The following is a 13,979-nucleotide window of genomic DNA, read 5'->3' as shown; positions in this document are numbered from 1 at the left end:
AGAAAGAAAGAAAGAAAGAAAGAAAGAAAGAAAGAAAGAAAGAAAGAAAGAAAGAAAGAAAGAAAGAAAGAAAGGAAGGAAGGAAGAAAGGAAGAAAGGAAGAAAGGAAGAAAGAAAGGAAGAAAGAAAGAAAGATGAGGGAGGGAGGGAGGGAGGGAGGCAGAGAGGGAGGCAGAGAGGGAGGGAGGAAGGGAGGGAGGAAGAGGGAGGGAGGAAGAGGGAAAATAAGGCAAAATTCCAGGAAATGCTGGCATCATCTGGATTATGGCAGAGCATGAGGTATACAACATTTTTTATTAGTCTTGCACATGAGATACTATGGAAAGGTAAATGCCCCTCAGTCACAACTTACAGCCTGCACAATTTCATGATGTACAATGTGTTCTGGAGTATCTGAATGCACAATAATTAACAACTAATCTAGGGTGAAGCTAACTAAGCTTCATTAAATAGAGGAAATATACATAGAAAACCCGCAAGTCCGTACATATTTTTTGGAGCACAATTTAAAGTGTGATCCCATCTGGAAGATCTTCACTCTTATGCTGTTTATTTTAATAAATCCTGGATAAGTAGTCAAATGCAACAGAGCCTTCCCTCAAAACGCAGTTTTCACTATGACTGAATAAAAATAAACCTACAAGTGCATGATCTCAACTTTCATGAAGCCCATGAACAGGTTTGTTTAATCATAAAACATAGTGTCCTAGAGGGGTCAGAAATCTGGAAATATGGTCAGGAAGTAACAAAATAAGATTCAGTGTGAAAAAAAAAATTGAGTTAATGTGTCTGAGGGAAAATAAATTGAAACAGATATTCAGCAGGAGGAAGGTACTTGCAAAACAGTGAAGGTTAAAGAGTTCAATAAGACAAAAAGAAAACTGAAAATAGAACAGTGGTGGTGAATGTGGTTGATACATTTTTAGAAACTATATGAAAAAGCCACAATTTCTTGTATGAAAGAGCTGACAGTCTTCTGTATATCATAAGTATGGCAACTGAGATAAAACAGATAGCAGCAGCAATGTCAGACAAAGCTCAGAGAAGTTGCAAAATTCCATAAAATACAAGCTTGCACAGCACAAGTTCTTCAGTTTCTTTGGTGGAAATCAATTACACTATTTCCATGGACTTAAAATGCAGCAAGATCAGCTAAATCTCAAATAATGGCTGCTATCATTAACTGTAGGAAATAGCAGGGAGAATCAGGCCAAGAAATGACTTCCTTCCTCTTCATCCTCCTTCGATCTGCAGGAGACTATACAGTGGTTGGTAGAATGCAATTTCATGAAGTTCTTGAGCAAAGAAGGTATAATTATGATTCAGAAGATGGAAGAAAGATGAAGTAAAAGTAGATTGAATATCAGGATAAATTTTCCTACTCTGAAATCTAATTCAAGCCTCTTATAACACTTGGAAGAACGTACCACCATCTGTTGGATAATTTAAAACAAAGGAGTATAATAGAGTTTAGCAATCTGGAGGACAGTTCTGACTACAAGAGTCTCATACCATATTAGTCATTCAGATTGTAATGTGAGGTATTTGCATAGCAGAAATTGAGTACATTCAGCTCTCTGCTCTGACTTACAAGCCTTCTTTGAGCTTTCAAAGAGCAAGTAGATTCCCCAGTATTTTGCCTCAGTCAAGGCTCTTGGACAAAGGATCCTCCACAATTTTAGTAATTTCACACCATTTTGTAATTTGGTGGTTCTCTCTTCCTTGACAGCAAAAAGCAACAAATGTCAGGGCATTGCATATACTAGATCGGTGCAAAAAGAATGAGATACAGGCTTATGATACAGCAGTTTTATTAAAACTTCTTTCCTGCTTTTGAATATTTGAAGCAGCCAAAGTAGGGTTGAACGTCATGAAAGAATGACAGTTACTGTCATTTTTCTCTGGTTCATCAGCTGTTTTTGTCTGTCCTTATAAACCCTCAGAATTCATCCATCTACTAACCTTGATCTCTTTCTATGTTTTGGAACTTCTATCCATTCTGGGTGGATTCAAACTCTGAATCCATTCAGAGGTGCCTCAAACTTTGCTCCATCCTTACAGATTCTGCCTGTCTGGTTTATGAGTAAAGAAATAACATTAATGATAAATTACATACCAGCTGCTCACTATCCACAATTTTATTTTCACTCGAGGAAAATTATGCATGATACACTTTTTCTTAGTGCATATTTTCCCCTTTTTAATCAGGAGCAAGCTGGGAAAAATATTCATTTTAAAAACTTGTTAGGAAGACCATAATTCATTGAACAGGAAGATGGTAGTTCTAGACATGACAAGGCAATTTTTAAGTTCTTAGCAAATATGAGGTATAAATCACTGCCTTTTTCAGAAAGACCTAGTTTGTGTTTTGAAAATTTTACTTCAGTCAACTAGCAATTTTAACTTTCAGATAATGTTGATGCATTGGAAATGCTTCAAATGCCTATTTGTTTTATAATCCATACTCACGAAAAAAAAATTCAAGGAGAAATGTCTGAGAAAGTTCATCTAGAATTTTCAGTCACTGTTCTGATTAGAAAGGTTTGGGTTTTGATTTATTTTTTTAATGGAAGCTGAATTACAGAGAAAATGGCAATCATCAAAGAAAGAAATGAGATAAGGCCTTTGAAAGAAGGCCAGTTTCATGCCCTACAAGTACACTGTCAAAATACATGATTGGATGAAGAGCAGATGTCAAAATAGAAGCACCAAAGTCAAGGCAGCAAGCAGAGAACAAAAGAGATAGAGTATTTTTAAAAGCATCAGCCACTTTTCAAACAGCTACCAGCTAAGTAAGCTGCTATCCCCTGGTAGTTGAGACAATCCACACAAAGGCTCTTGACAGGATTCTGAAACAAAAAATAATAGAAGTTGCAGAGGTGCCATTAGCCCCTTCTGATTGGAAGCAGATTGTGGCCCTGCTCTGTTCTCTTCCCCTGGTGCATTTTGCCTCTTCGGCAGCCAGCTACTCTTTTCAGGACGGCTCTCATGAACACTGAGAAAACTGCATTTGTTCTCAATCTCTGTGTCCTGTATGGAGTGCAGTTTTTAGACTTTTTCATAGTCTCCCAGGGTTGGTTAAGTTTTACTGACGTATTTAGGTATTCAGTAGAGGCTGGGACTGTTGCATGGCAAATTTAAGCTACTACCAACATGCTTGCTTTTCACATTTACCTGTGGTGCAATTCTATACATATTGATAGCTGTGGATTAAAGATTGAACTTCGCTACTATGGAGAATTTCAGATCCATTCACCCATCTCCTGCTGGGTTTACACAAATGTTTGGTTTAAGAATTTGGAAGCCAGCAAACACAGAAGTTCAGCTTGGCTACTCAGTTACTGCTCCGGAGGCAAACAAAAGGAAGGAAGTGAACAAATGGGGGGGGGGGGGGGCGGGGGCCCGAGACAGATTAAGTTACCAGAGAATTTGACCCTGAAGGTTCAAGAAGTAAAGTCAGGGAAAGCAGAGGCACTAGTTAGTTGGAAATTCCTTTGAATTCCTTTAATCCCTTAGGTCAATTTAAAGGGAAATGGTCTGACCGTTCTGCATCTGCTAGTGATTGAAAGCAAATAAGGAGCATTGTGTGATTTCCAGTTCAAGAAATATATAATATACACAGCTTTTATGAAAGCAAATACAGCAAATCTCAATTGACCTAGCCTGACTAATAAACCCTGAGATGCCTCTAACATATGGGAAGCTGATGCTGGTACAGACTGCCAGGAATAATAATAAAAAAAAAAAAAATTAAAAAAAAAACAGAGTGAGGGAAAGAAAGAAAAGGAAAAATAAAATCTCTCCAAGTCTCTAAAGTGAAGAGAGGGAAAAAGGGAAATAATTTATTGCAGTGAATATTTCTGGCTGAAACTCTGTAATCCCCAAATTATCTTCAGTATTTAGTCTGCTATAATGTAGACGGGAAAAAAATGGAAAGAAAGGAAAACCTAAAATCACACCCTACTGGGCCTCTCAAATTAAGTCTTCTGCTACATGCCTGTAACTGGAAACAATCTTCCAAGCCTTGTTTATGTAATGACACCATACAATAAAAGTCTGGTTGCAGAGGGAAGCTTTATTGGCCTTCTTAAAAAATACTGTTAGTGTATAGCTCTGGAAATGATCCCATTTGGGCTTGTAATACACAGTGATTAAGGGTTAGACTGTATCTGTAAAGCAATAGCTTGTCCAGGGTGTCCATTAACACAAAGACGTGCTTTCCAGAGACAACACACAGCATTCTGTCCCCTGTGGACTCTCTGCCTTTTCCCTTTGTGGCCTCACAGCAATGAACCCACACCACCTGCTCCAGGGGTATCCTTTCCTCATGCCTGGGGCTCAATAATTCTGTTTCTGAGGTCAGCCTTTATGCAGATGGTCAGAGGAAAGACTTTCCATGTCATTTCATTGCTAAGGTCTGCAGCAACACGTGTGGAATGAAACACATAGTGCCAAACTAGCAATCATTGCAAAGCCAGGATCAGATTGTGGATGCACGAGCTCCTGATAAGCTGCTTTTAAATACTTGATAAGTGATATTAAACTGAGCTCCTTTCAGAAAAGGTTCTCCAGGTTGCCAGTTTTATAACAAAGATGACTCCAAATATCTGCTCCCTATTCCTGCCTGACCCTTTCTTTTATATTAGCTACATTTGTAGACTCAGTAAATAAGCAGTCATTTTTCCCCCCGACTGTATTTAATTAGAAAAGACTCTTCCTTCCACATCTGTGTATGTGCACTTCATGTTCCCATAGCATATTATTATGGAGCACATCAGTCAAGTACATGAACTGTGCATCTGGTGTGAGGCTGGACAGCTTTGGCTGTGCTGCTCAGAAGGATAAACATGGAATCAACCAACCAACCAACCAAACAAACAAACAAAAACCAAATTGGATAATTAATAATAAATCCCTGTAATTTCTCTATTTTATACTGGCATGGCTTGCATAATATTCCCAATTTGAAGAAAGATAGGTTTTGTAACAGTGATTTTGCAACAGGATTGCTCTCTTTTAAATGAATAATTTCTAATTCTTTGAGACACGTGTTACATTCTGAAGATCTTATTAGAGGCTCATGAGATAAATTTGTCCATTCATTTTAGTGTAGTTGAATGGTTCTGGCAAGAGAGTGAGTAAGAGAAACAATAACTCTAATTATAAGAAAAGGATTTGTAATGTTAATTTTAAATGCTGAATACCAAAGCCTGCTGAATTATTTTTCTTCCAATTCAAAATGTTGTTCTGGTTCTTGGTAACACTCTAAACTATGCCTTCACTTCTTCATGCTGCTTCATTTTCATACCCTTTTTCCAAATTCTTCTAAAGTGAAGAGCATGTTTGCAAACTTAAATCTTATTTAAAACAGGCTGACATAGCAAGGTGGTGTGAAGGGAAGTACCCTCTGAAATCTTGTTCAAGAAAAAGAGATGACATACAAAGAGAATCACAGAATCACAGAATGGCTAGGGTTAGAAGGGACCTCAAGGATCATGAATCTCCAACACCCCTGCCACATGCAGAGCCACCAACCTCAAAAAAAAAGAAAAAGCAACAGAAAACTCCACAAGTATAGTAAATGGGGGGGGGGGGGGGAAGCACCTGCAAAGCACCTACATATCTGAGGGTAAATTAGTATAATACACTGATTACATCTCTTACAAGGCATAAATTAACAATGTGATAATAATAAAACTATTCTTAGTACAGAGGTATGTGTAGAAATGTAGGAAATTGTATTTTCAGGAATTATTTAGTGAAAGGAGTTTGAAGATGTGAATAATACATTTAAAAAGAAGCTTGAAATATCCCGCTGTCTTCACTCTTGCTCTTTCTCTGCGCGTTTGGAAACATAAAGCATGAGGTTAATCAGCAATGAGCCAGCTCCTGCAACTGCGTGAAATCAGAAACCATATATATGCTGGAGGAAAGGAAAAACAAGCAAATAAACAAGCAGAGAAATAAGGGAGAAAACATCAATTACCAAACTTTTGTCATATAAGCAGATGGATGCAGAGTAAGATATGTTTGCAACTGGACATTCTTCTGATGACAACAGGAAAGATCTGAAATTGCAAAGGAGTTTAATACCAACAAAGCCAAGCAAAGCTAGAGCAACTGGAAAGACATTACAAAGACTGTCACATGCTGCTTTGTTATTTAAGTCTGTTGATAATAAAAAGGAGTTGCACATGTAAAATTAAAACAAAAAGCAAAAACAGAAACAAAAAACATACAAACATACAGATGGTTTGTCTTTTGCCAAAATCTTATTCTGGATGATGTATTGTTAAAAAAGGCTCTAGTTCACTTATTTTAACATCTAATCATGAAAGATTCAGAAGATGATAATTTGGACTTCCTTTTTTAATCTGCATCCTTCTGTATCATTAGTTGTCTGCAGTTTATAACTTTATTTAGAAGGGATTAAATGTTAGATTTGGATCAAAATTATCCAATTTGTTTAACATTTTAAGCTATCTCAAAAAAAAAAAAAAAAAAAAAGTATACTAAAAAAAAGGAAAAAAAAACATTGTTATGGGATTTTTAAAACAAAAATATGGTCATTTTTGAAATATTTTTTCCTTCCAAAAATATTGACAAATTATCTACATTTTAACATGAAGAGCTTTCCTCTTGGTCTAGGTGTCTTCTTGGATGAATTCAGCACTAACAATTACATAATTTAAGTCTTCCATCTCCACTCTCCATGGCATTTGAGAAAAATTCACAAAGGCTAATATGGTAAACATAAAACCAGAGCAAAAGACCAGTAAAAATTATTAGGAAAAAAAAAAAAGATCAAACAAATAGTAACAAATGTCCTGCAACATAAAGACACTTACAGTTAATTACATATTTTTGCCAAATTTGGATTGCCAGTGAACAAAAAAAAAAAAAATCCGAATTTGGATAGTATAAACAGGATTTACAGAATCATACTGGATTATGGAGCTAAACAAAATCTGTGCTATCCGTGGCACAGCATGGCCATTTTTACTATTCTATTTTATTTTTAAGAATAAGGAGAAAATAAATAAATGAGTGACTAAAACCAAGAAGAGGAATCTAAATGTAAGTACAGAAGGATCCTCAGGATACTTAATGACATCAGTATTTATGCTCATTTTTAAAGTAGTAAATCAAGTGTTTATCAAGATTTAGAACTTTTTTGAAGGTAAGGTAAGAAAAAATCTCCTCCAATGTGCATCTGTTCTTGCTGTAAGACTAACAGCTTGTGTGTACAGTTCATGGTCTCAGTAATACAACTAACATGTCTTGACATGGATGAACTACTGAGGAACTAGTGCTACAAAAGTGATAGTGATAGGTCTCTAATGAAGGGCTTTTGCACCAAAAAAGCATAAACTTGCCCAGACTGAATAAGAATGCCTTACAATAGTGTTTGCACAGAGAAAAAGATTCTGCCCAAGGACTGATATTTGCACAAAAAACTAATGACAAATTCTTAAAGAGGGCCTCCATAATGATACATGTTACTGAACTGAAGATGATAGAGCAAAGAGCTTGAATACTAGCAATACTGCCAAGAATGCCTCTAATCAGTTCACAAGCAATAATGAGTCTTGGAGCACGGGTGAAGGAGTCATAGGCTTAGATGTTATTTTCATTAATTCTTTCAGCAGTGATCAAAGGACCAGGCCAGGACAGATTCATCCTACAGTGGGTCTATGCAGATGATGATGCACCCAGAGAGCTTTAGTTTTCTTGACTTTGGGAAGATGCTCCATGAGTGGAGGGTGGATTCTATCTCATGAACATCTTTGTTCACTATCTTTACAGAAAGGAGTCTTCAGGAATGACTGATTGGAAACAGTGAAATATAACAATTTGGCTAAAATCCCTTAAAGCAAGAAGAATAAAGTTATTTATAGCAACACTGTAGAAAGGATATAAGTTTTGTGAACTAATTCACTATTATATGCTTCAGATTTCTACAATGGGAAGCAATCCAGATATTTTCATTGATTCACAGTGAAGGTACCATTTAACTGACATAAGACACATTATGTTAGGAAGAGCTATGTGATTTGAAGCTAAGATTTGGGAATTGTTGATATTTGCATGAAGGGTTCAAGTCCTAGGTTTGGGGAAATATGGATCTCAGCAGAAAACTTAAGGTCTTCTAACCACATAGTCACAAATTCCTCCTGAATTCTCAGGGAAGAAGTATCATCTGGATCTTCAAGAAATCACAGGCAACAAAGAAGGCACCAGTAAGCTGGCAAAGGCAAATGTTTAGAAAGACACCTGTAAGATGGAGAAGAGTTATAGAATACTTTAGTGCAGTCACGTAACATCACATCTGAAAAACATTGATATATCCAAATATTTTGTCTGCATATTCAGAAAATACTCTCTCAATAAATAAATCACTATTTATAAATATCTGGAGTGTGGAAGTCAAATGGATGGGACCAGGCTCCTTTCCATGGTTTGCAGGACAAGGGGTAATGAGCAAAAGCTGTGACACAGGAAGTTCTACACAAACACAAGGAAAAACTCATTTGCTGTAAAACTGACGGAGCACTGGAACAGGTGCCCAGACAGGCAGTGGAGTCTTCTTTAGAAATGTTCAAGACCCTTCTGGGCAGTTTTCTGTACAACATACTGCAGGGAATCTGCTTTGGCAAGGGAGCTGAAATTGTTGATTCACTGTAGGCAACCCCTACAGTTTTGTGATTCTGTGATTTTGTGATTTTATGATGCTTTCTGATACGGCATACTCGAAAGCAAACTTTCAAAACATGTAAAGATGAAGTTACTCAATGTAGACACCAAAAATATTAGAAAGGTGTGATCAGGCAGCAGTTGTCTGTAGTTAAAGTTTCTTAAGTAAGAAAATTACCAAAACTAAAGGGATGTATTCTGATCGTGTAATATCAACGTTTTTATAGATTTAGATCACAGTTTGGGTTTATTATTTACCAAATATCAAACAAGCTGGTAGGAGTTGCAAATATTCACAAGGGCAGAATTCAAAATCAAAGTGATCCCAAAGTCATACAGTGCTTTGGCTTTTAAGAGACCTTAATGATCACCTAGTTTTAACCCCTATGCTGTGGGTAGGGCTGCCACACACCAAATCACATAGTCCAGGGCCCCATCCAACATTTCCAGGCCATCTTCTTTTTTTTGGGGGGTAGGGAACTTGTTTTAGTGTTTCACCAATATTGAAGGAAATAACTTCTTTGAACGGTCAAATCTAAATCTACCCTTTTTTAATTTCAAGCCATTATTCCTTGTCCTGTTGCTAAACTCCCCAATAAACAGCCCCTCACATTATTTTCTGTACGACCCCTTTAAGTGCAATATGCAAGGCTGCTACAAAGCCTTCTCAGAGCCTTCTCGTTCCCATGCTGAACAACACTAGCCATTTCAGCCAGTCTAAATAGAAGAGGTGCTCCAGCTCTCTAACAGTCCTCATGGCCCTCTTCTAGACCCACTCCAGCAGGTCCATATCCTTCTCATGCCGGATATTCCAGAACTTAAAGCAGTTTATAAGTGGGGTCTCATATGATACACACAGAGTTAATAAAAGAGTAATACAATTAAGTAAGAGATCTTAGGAAGGCTAAGTAGGAATAATCTCTAAACAAACAGAGAATGAAGATCCTCCTGGGTAGTGACCCCAAAGAAATTAATCTGGAGATTATAGCAAAACACTAAGGTGCAAGTCAGTCTATAAAGCTGAAAACAAAGAAGGAGGTAATTCGAGTACATTTGACAGGTCTGCAATTAATGAGTGCAGAATTAATCTTTCATCTTCTACTACTATGGCATTTCCTAGGCAATGTACAATGATCGGGTTTGAGCAACAAAAATTCACAAAATAATGTAGCCTGAAAAATATCTCTAAAAACTATATGGTGAAATACTCAAAGCAGTATTTGCTTCCAAGTTAGATCAGATCTCTCAAGATCCTGATCAAATGAGTTTTGAAAAATCTCCAGGATGGAGGTTTTATGACCTTTTTGGGCCCATTTCAAACTTTGACATTCTCAATAAGTTAAATTTCTTAACTTAATAAGTTAAAATTTCAATTTTCACAGCTTGTTCCCTTCTATCCTTTCCCTGAGCATCTTAAAGGAATCTGGCTTTGTCTTCTGTACATATTCTCAGATCTCTTAAGACTGCAAAGAGTTCCTTCCAGGCTTTTCCATTCCAAGCTAAGCAAACCACTCTTCCTCAACCTATTCTTACAGAGATATATGTATTTCTGTGTGTAAACAAGCAAATCCACAAATGGAAAAATCCACCTTAAAGGAAAAACTTGAAAACAATTCAGAAAAGTCCAAAGGAGCGCAACTGAAAATAATCAGATGTCTAGAAAACATGGCCTTGGGGAAAGATTAAGAGAACTGGATTACATACCTCATAGAAGACAAAACTGACTGGGAAATGTGGTAGCAGTGTCCAGATATGTAAAAGGAGATGTGGAAAGGAAAGTGACCATACCTTGCTCTCAAAAGCAGTTAGAACAAGAGGCAATGGATGTAAAACATAAGAAGTATAGCAACTTACAGTAAGCTCAGAGCCAAGAATGGTCCAGGCCTACTGATGGACCTTTTCCGAGCATTTTCTTATTTGTCCACTGTTATTCACTCTGCTGGGATGTGGGTGTGTGCTGTAAACTGCTGCACAGAATGTCCAAGATAGAATAAAAAATTTGCTCATTTTCTTCAGAAAATCAACCTGCAATGTCTTTATCAGTGTCTCTGGCTGCCCAGACAGGTTGTGGATGCCCCGTCCCTGGAGTTGTTCAAGGCCAGATTGGCTGGGGCCCTGGGCAGCCTGGTCTAGTATTAAATGCTGGGATGCATTAAAAAGAGCGTGGCCAGCAGGTCGAGGGAGGTGATCCTCCCCCTCTACTCTGCCTTGGTAAGGCCTCATCTGGAGCACTGTGTCCAGTTCTGGGCTCCCCAGTACAAAAAAGACAGTGCGTAAGAACTTCTTTACAGTGAGGGTGACGGAGCACTGGAACAGGCTGCCCAGGGAGGTGGTGGAGTCTCCTTCTCTGGAGATGTTCCAGACCTGCCTGGATGCCTACCTGTGCGACCTGCTGTAGGGAACCTGCTTTGGCAGGGGGGTTGGACTCGATGATCTCTGGATGTCGCTTCTAACCCCTACAATTCTGTGATTCTGTGATTCTGTGAAATGGGGATGTTGGTGGCCCAGCATGTGGCAGGGGGGTTTGGAGATTCATGGTCCTTGAAGTCTCTTCCAATACTGGTCATTCTGAAATTGTAAAGAAAGCAAAAATCCAGCTTTTATCACCTTGTCATGATGATGCAGCAAACAAGTAAAGAAAAAAAGAAAAAAAGATAAACCCTTCAAAAATAGAATTATTTTTTGTTTACTGACAAAACCATAGAATCATGGAATCATAGAATCACTCAGGTTAGAAAAGACCTTAAAGATAATCGAGTCCCACTATGACATAACCGTACTACCCTAACTAACAACCAACCCTCCACTAAATCATGTCCCCGAGCATCACATCCAAGAAGTTTTTAAACACATCCAGGGATGGTGAATCAACTACTTCCCTGGAGAGCCTATTCCAGTGCTTAACAATCCTTTCTGTAGCGAAGTGTTTCCAACCTAAACTTACCCTGGCACAACTTGAGGTCATTTCTCCTCGTTCTGTCATCTGTCACCAGTGAGAAGAGACCAACCCCGCTCTGCTGTAAGCACCTTCCAGATATTAGAAGAGAGCAATAAAGTTTCCCCTCAGCCTCCTTTTCACCAGACTGAACATCCCCAGTTCCTTCAGTTTCTCCTCATAGGGCACATTCTCCTAGTCCTTCACAAGCCTTGTTGCCTTTCTTTGGACCTGCTCCAGCACCTCCATGTCCTTTCTGTACTGAGGTGCCCAAAACTGAACACAGTACTCGAGGTGAGGCCTCACCAATGCCAAGTACAGGGGCAGGACGACTTCCTCAGTCCTGCTCACCACTCTATTCCTGATAGAAGCCAGGATGCCATTGGCCTTCTTGGCTACCTGGGCACACTGCTGGCTCATATTCAGCCAACTGTCCAGTCTATCCAGGTCCTTCTGTAGTGCCTTCATCTCCTCAGGCAGATCAACACTCCCTCCCAACTTAGTGTTGTCCACAAACTTACTGAGGGTGCACTCAATCCCCTCATCAAGATCATTAATAAAGATGTTAAACAGAAGCAGTCCCAGTACCAAACCCTGGGGAATACTGCTCGTGTCTGGCCAACTGGATTTAACTCCATTGACCACAACTCTCTGGGCCTGGCCATCTAGCCAGTGTTTCATCCAGCAGAGCATAAACCCATCCAAACTATGGGCAACCAGCTTCTCCACAAGGATGTGAGGGACAGTGTTAAAGGCTTTACTGAAGCCCAGGTAGACCACGTCAACAACCTTACCCTCGTCCACTAAACAGGTCACCAAATCTTACCAAAAGGAGTGCTACAGTAGTCCTGACATGGTAGTGGAGATTTAATGATTGATGATTCATTTTGGACAGATATTTCTTAGTCATGTATGCTAATTTAGAAACCCCAAAAATTATTCATCTTAAGATGCTTATTTGGGTTAGAATAAGAGAGGAACATACAGAATCTATTTTAAGTATTAGCACCACAGTTCGTTGCATCTCACCTTGAAGTATTCAGATCTTCATAACATAACCATTGTGATAGTCATAGTTTTATTTTGGGGGGATTTTTTAATTACTATTACTTGATTTTAAATGGGTTTATATTTTTCTAAGTCTTGAGAAAAGGAAAATAAAATGTGTAATTTAACGATCATCATGTCTAACACTGCTCACACAATGTCTTAACATGCTTTTTAAGATGTTGGTATATTTCAGGTATGTTTCAGAATAAGATACCACTGCTGTCTCCCTCATTACCCATCTCCTTTCTGCATCCAGTAAATACGTTCATTCTGATTCACTGATTCACTGATTCTTATACTCTCGTTACTACTTTCTCACTTGAATAAGAATAGGGTTATTCTTAGGTTCCTGAATTGGAGCCAAAACTCCTGCCTTGTATTTCAGCTGAACAATTTAAGACTCTGGCTTCTTATCCACATTCTTCTGATGCCACAAGATGTTTTCCATATGGCTTTTCAAACTGTAAGAGTTGCTAAAGGATCTCAGAACAACACATAAATGTACTAGGGGTCTTTTATATTTAAGAAGAAACTTAAAGACAGACTAGGAAATTATATGATTTTACTACTTGGAATATTAGAACTTTTAAATCATGTTTGCTTTTAAAATTGCAACATATATGCTTTTTCATTGTTTATAGCAATAAAATGGATGCAATAATAGAATTTTTAATTATTAGCCTTGACGAAATATGTACAACCACTATTATTATTATTATTATTATTATTATTATTTGCTTGTTGTCCCCTAAATTTAACTTTCTTGTTGGATGAGCTAGGGAAAAACAAAAGATAAATCCAAGTAAAATACTGTAAAAATCCAAACAGTTAAATAATTTGAACACCTATTCTGAATATTTTGTGCAAGAAGAAAAGTTATATAACATAGACATCCAAAAGTGAAGTAGATGTCATGTGAGTTAGTCAACAATGGTTAAAATGAAGAAGTTAAACTGGGACTGTTCATTATTGGAACAGAACCTCATTAGGAGTCAGGTGACACAGCATTAAGAAGCCATGTGTCAAAGGAGACTAAAAAGAAACATGCAAATATACTCATTCTAGATAAGAACTGATGCGAGAAGATCTGGTGCTTTATACTCTTGGTTGAGTCACATTTCACCTCATTAATGGTGTATCTATTCCATTTCTTTTCCACAGGGGAAAAAAAAAAGAAAAGTTAAAAAGGAGACATTAAAAAAGATGTCAGGGAAAGCATTTGCATGATACTCATTTGCTGGGAAAAAAAAAAAAAAAAAAAAAAAAAAAAAGGAAGAGGAAGAAGAAGAAGAAGAAGAAG

The sequence above is a fragment of the Centrocercus urophasianus genome, unplaced genomic scaffold (genome assembly GCF_019232065.1).
Source record: "Centrocercus urophasianus isolate 14NV4802_14NV808 unplaced genomic scaffold, USGS_Curo_1.0 seq_31, whole genome shotgun sequence".
Lineage (NCBI taxonomy): Eukaryota > Metazoa > Chordata > Aves > Galliformes > Phasianidae > Centrocercus > Centrocercus urophasianus.
This window is presented reverse-complemented; position numbering follows the sequence as displayed.